We start from the raw sequence: 6000 nt of genomic DNA, 5'->3' as shown, positions 1-6000 counted from the left end.
ACCAGAAACTCTCCGAAAGGAATAGGGAATGGGTAGCGTTCGAAACGAAGATGCGGCGAGGAACAGGATAAAAAGGTTAGCGGAAAAAACCAAGAAAATGCAAACAAACCTCTCGAAGCCCGGTTGATGTATGTTAGAAAAGAAGAGGACCGGGCATTGAAGAAAGAAGCAGAGGATTCAAGAAAAGGTTACGGGAGGGGCGCGCGTTCGAAAACACGGACACCTATCCCGATCAAGAAAGAAGCATCGAGAAAGCGAGAGGGATGCAACGGCTAGTAAAACAGAGATAGAAACTGCGTCTAGGGAGGAAGGAGGATAGCGGAAGAGGGGTGAGGGTGAGGGTGAGGAGCGCGTGTCAGGGGTGGCGGAGATCCGAAAAGAGAGAGCGGGAGGTGGCGGAGAGGTGTGTGCAACAGAAGAGAGGTAGACGCGTAGGGGGCGGTTAGAGAGAGAAATTGAACTTGGAAGAGGGAGAAGGAGAGGCAAAGAGAGAGAAAGAGAGAGAGAGAGAGGTAGAGGCGGGGAACGAGAGTCGAGGAAAGAGAGAGAGAGAGCGAGAGTTAGTCGAGCAACGAGAGGGGAGGGAGTAGCAGGAGAGCGAGGCTGCGGCGTAGCCTCAGTGCCGGCGCAGTGGCCGGGCCATCGTGTCCTGTGCCTAGTTTTCTGTGCTCTCTTTTCTCTGATCCTGTTCGACAGCCGACCACGATTCCCTAGAGAGATCGTCTTTTTTACCAACCCTGGACCTGGTGTGTGTCACGCTCCCTGTCTTCACAGTAGCCAACGTCATCTCGATCAACGACTTTTTTTCTTTCTTGCTCGTTGGATGATCCTTCGGCTCTGTTGCGTTTCTCGCCTCCTCTCTTATCGACGCGTATCGTACCAGTCCAAGTGTGACGCGTACACCGAGAAGACGTAACCGGAATGAGAATCGTGTCGTCGTCGTTGTCGTGACGCGTATTCTTGACACTCTCGAGTTCTAAGGTTCTGCCGTTGAAGGATCTTTGTTCTACTACGGTGTATACGGAAGCATACTTTGGTATTTTCTTGTGTTCGACGTAGTTCGACTTCCACTCTGTGCGAACAACGTCCGCGGTTGCCAAACGAATCAGCACAAACAGAGGAAGAAGGACACCCTGCCGGGCAGCAGTCGGGAGGATCACAGGGCGAAGAGGTGGGAGCCATGCCGCCCGGGCGAGCTTCCCTCGAGGTAGCCAGGATCGTCCGGCATCCCTGTCCTTCCACAGTACTGCGTTCTGATCGCCTCTTTTGAGGTAAGGGATCCTTTTCATTGCTCGCGTTCCGTCGATGGATTTTTGGGTCTCTCGCGATGGTGTTACGCGACGCGCGGCTTGACGCAGGGACGTTCGCTTCTGAAGATGCTGAACGATGCATGGGATTAGATACCTGAGAGCTTCGTCTATGACTAGGATCCTAGGTAGAACACCTTTCTGTGTTTCGTGATGAAGTGTGCAAAATTTTGGGACTCCATAAGTGTATATTTGAGATTTAATTCTTTATCTTCGATCGAGGATAAACATAGAAATGTTTGTCTCAAAAATGCGAAACATCTTCTTTCGTACGAAGATGTTTTCAGCTTTGTTTATCGCAACACTAAATGTTTACGAGAATCTGTTAAAACCATCTCTTGCACTACGACTATGTTAAACTTCAATAATGTCACATATCAACATTCGTTGGAAAAGCGATAGAAATCGAAGAGTTGTTTTCAATTGAACATACGTTATGTCGTGAGATCGTCATCCATTCCGCGAGAGTGGTCAAAGCTTGCGCCACTGTTGACATTCGCGACGCGCGATGAGGCTTCCGGCGAACGTTGGCCAGCCTGGTCGATTCACAATAGCGAACGGCAGGGCACATGTTCCAGCAAGGAGAAAGAAACGAACGGTGAGCTTCAATGAAGTCGCGCTGAATGCGTCACACGAACAAACATCGTCTGTCTCTGTGTTGTGTTTCTGTCGTTACATTTCGAATCTGCTCACCCATAAAAAGTCCCCTTGGAAAACTTTTTAGATAAAGGTCTGTAAAAAGAGGGGAAATCAATATTGATATTTATAGTATTGATTGTCAAATAGCAAAATTGATAGAAAGTTCGTTATACATATAACCTGGAAGGTGATTCGAAGTTTTTCATCGATAATATAGGTATATACCTATATATAAAAAATACTTCTAGTGTCAAATTCAAAATTCGTAAAATTTTTAAAGTTAACATCAAATCCAAGTATAAACGTAAAATGTTATTTTCAAAACTCGTAACTATAAAACTCGATACAAGACGAATGTATGAAACTGTGAAGTTTTCATCCAGAATTTTATCGATTTTGCCATATTAATTTCCCTGGACGTAGCGCGTCGAACTCGTAATATCGTTCCTGACGGTTCAGCCAGCCATGGGTCATTTAAAATTCATTTTTTCGCGCCAGAAAGAATTCTCACGTGTCAACAAATCCACGATCTAAATCGCACGGTTCTCTGAAATTTTACGGTTGCCTCGGTCGTTATCTTGCGACGGAAGCACAAGACGAATCCGCACGTTGCATTTACGAGCACTCGAGGTTGCCAAAATTTGCGTATACCAGGGTGGAACGATGGTCTACTACAAGATGCAAGAGTAGCGCAGCATCGCTATTGGAAATTCAAGCGTGACTTATTGTCGTACGCGTTCGCAGACTCGCTCGCCAAGAATGTCGAACATCCCTATACGACGACATCCACGGAAGAATTCTGCTGGCTTGCGGTTCTCTACATCGAACAGGCTTTCGGCATGTTTCAGAATTTATTAGACCGTAGCTTTTTAATGTATCCGACGAAATTTTGGGTCAACTGTTCTTATTCCTGTCTTTATCGTGTTTCTCAAAAACTGTTCTCTTCGATAGATCTTCTTTGCTCTTTCGTAGAGTTTCGCTGAGACTTTGGTATTTAAAATATTCTACAAAGATGCAATTTCAAGGAGAAGGAAAGAGAAGGAAATTTAACCCTTTCACTACTCAGACCGTAAGTGAACCAGCAGTGAACGAGTTAAGTAATATTATTTGCGGAATGTTATAAGTAACTGTTGTAATGGAGAATAAATTCAAAATTCTCTTGTATAATAGCAGAAAGATTGGTAACAAAATGAATGATTTTCTAGAGATAAATATTGTAGATCGCAGTATAATTATTCTCACAAAATTGTAAAATTTAAAAATGAGGTTTATGATATATAGCTTGTGACTTGTCAGTATCGGATGATTTGTGATTTATAAAATTTGCTCACGGTCAATTTCATTTATTTTATTATTGCGAAATTTATTCCAATTGTCGGTACTGACAATTAGTAAAATTTCGTTAGTAATTGAATTAGTATTCAATCGTGCAAGAGGGCTCAGAGAGACCAATTATCCGGTACTGTTACTATTTGAATTATCAATAATAAACAATACAGAACATAATATTTTACAACGAGCTCTATAAATCTTTCTCATAATTGTAGAAATCTGCGGTTTGATACTTTACGATATCAATAAAGTTATCGACCGCGAATCTGCTAATATTATCCATACAGGTCCACATGATCTATAATCTCCTATTTCGAATTCTAAACAGATAGCTTGAAACGCTAGACTGCATCATGAAAATCAGATCGTCGATGGTGTAAATATAAAATAAATTCATAAATGTCATCGACGTCCCACATTTTATCTCCAGCGTGACCATGAATCCATCGCACTTTAAATACGCGAAACCAACTACTTCCGCGCCTTCGACATTTTATTCTTCAACTACGGTCGTTACAGAGCGGAACCTTTTCCTTTCGACTCGACAAAGCAACAGATTTCAGCCAGGTTCCGCGACGCTGAATCGTGGCCCAAAGAGACGCGATGACGCTGCTTCCGGTTTCGCTTTTGTCAGCGCAAAAACGCATTTAAAGGGAACCCAGTGCCGCAGATAACGTTGCCATTCCGACGAAGAAACGACGTCCCTCGGGACAACGTTGCAACTTGCATTCGCTTAACAACAGTACAGTGCGAACGCAAAAACGAATAAAAACGGCTCACTTTATACACGCTGCGTTCTGTGTGTTCTCCATTTTTTCGAAACAGAAAAGTTGCGGCGTTTCCGTTCCGCTATAGAGAAGGTCCAACCTTCCCTCCTCTTTCTGTTTCGATTGTGAGTTCCAAGCTTTCAGATTATACAGTTCGCGGCCATTTACCTGGCGACGATCGATCCAAGGGAAAAGTTCGTGTTCCGGAAAGTCGAGCAGGTTTTGGCGTCGCGATTGTTCTGAGTTCGATTTATCCACCATTGACACAGAATTGTGGTTTAGGTTAAAAAATTGTTCGGAAGCGATTTGTACGTGCGCAACGCTCGAGCTTTGCTGCTGCAATATTGAAACGCAATGAGATAATTTCGAGTGGAAAATGAGTTGAGTGGAAAAGTGGTATAAATGGATTCTTCGCTACGAAAAATATAGAAAATTTGTATTTATCTAGAGGACTTTCTAAATGGATTTCCAAGCCTTCATGGCTATGTGTAATATTATATTTTAATATCTGGAAGCGAGAAATGGAGTTTAACTTTACCCACAATTTTCTTCATTTAAGGACCTTATCGATTTTTCTTTGCACTTCTGCTCCATATTTGAAGATGATCTTCTTAGATTAATTTTAAGAATTTTGGTGATGATAATGTTCCATACTAAATTGATAGAGAGTTTGATTTTAATTATATTTTATATTTATACAATATTAAATATTCTTGAGGCGGAGGATTTGTTTAATTGACTTTAATTAAGCACAGTTGAAAGAAAAAGAGCTCCTGAAACGAAACATTCATAATAAAAATGATCCCAGTTTTCACTTGCAGAATGTATCGCTTTATAACAAGTTGAAAAAGTATTCAAGTTGAAAAGGTATTCAAAAATTGATTCAAAGAATTTCTATAAAAACAGTCAATGAAAACAAAGTGAAGCTACCATTAGTCTCCAAACATAATACACTGCAATTTTGTTCTTGATCAGCGTAAATCATTTCAATTCATTGGCCAACGCAAAATTAATTCTCAACCAATCTGCAAACATTTCGAAAGTGTGCTTCGAGCTTTGCCCAACTCGATTCGAGAGAATCCAGCGTCAAAACAGCTAGTAACACGGTTAATATCGTTGCAACGTCTCAATTTGCGTTGCTCGAAGCTTCGTGACTGACTGGAAATTTCAGTATCCGCGTTATTCGATCGTTATTAGCTGCGTTATCAGTCATTTACACCGGTCGTAACACGTAGTTCGCCAGTTTGCACGCTCGTTCATGCAACGTTCGTACAAATTACAAATTAACGTACAACTTTAAAGCACAAAAGAAGATGAAGCCACTATACATCTTTGATCGAACGACGAAGAGGGTGTTGATAGTTGTTCATTTATTTTTGTTTCGATAAATAGCAATTGAAAAACTTCATAGTATGTTCGGCTTGCTAGATTATATTCATCTAGAAACTAACACTTTAAAGTATCTTCTATCTTGAGTTTTGGAAACAATAAATTCTGGCTTTCCGTAGTATCTTTCCAAAAATCCATTAAAGTTAAGAAAATTCTTAAGACTTTGAACTACAATGACCCAAAGTCCTCGGTAAATGCCGAGATAATCACATTAACTTTTTTCGCTCTACAAGCACCAAATTGTCCTCTATCGACTGGAAGACAGATCAGTTCCGTTGGAGAATTCTGCCGTATCCTTCACAAGAGGCTAATCAAATTAGTCTCGAGCCTGCAGCGATAACGCGATTATCGGACGTCTTCACGTTGGTTCAATCTGACATGCGATCATTTTACGATCCTGTGCTCTTCTGTCGTAGAATTTAGAGCAGGTATGAATTATCAAAAAATCGTCAACAGAGAATTTCGCCGTTTTAAAGTTTCCTCTTAGAAATACTGTTTCTTATAAATTTACTTTGGTAAAATATTCTGGAGCAATTATTTTCAAATGGTTTTATATCTTCGAGTCT

General features: G+C 41.2%; 1 protein-coding gene across 2 annotated transcripts in view; it reads left to right on the top strand.

Annotated features, from left to right (window-relative positions):
• The first annotated feature begins 611 nt into the window (after window positions 1-611).
• LOC117232938 (dipeptidyl aminopeptidase-like protein 6) overlaps window positions 612-6000 on the top strand; it is a 116427-nt gene continuing 111038 nt past the window's right edge. The window contains exon 1 of one of the 2 annotated variants that reach the window (XM_033492736.1): window positions 612-1271. The gene's annotated coding sequence lies outside the window, so the exon portion shown is untranslated. The remainder of the gene's footprint in view (window positions 1272-6000) is intronic. The other variant, XM_033492735.1, reaches the window with a different exon arrangement.

The sequence above is a fragment of the Bombus vosnesenskii genome, unplaced genomic scaffold, assembly GCF_011952255.1.
Source record: "Bombus vosnesenskii isolate JDL3184/JDL3185 unplaced genomic scaffold, Bvos_JDL3184-5_v1.1 scf7180000013294, whole genome shotgun sequence".
Lineage (NCBI taxonomy): Eukaryota > Metazoa > Arthropoda > Insecta > Hymenoptera > Apidae > Bombus > Bombus vosnesenskii.
This window is presented reverse-complemented; position numbering and strand designations above follow the sequence as displayed.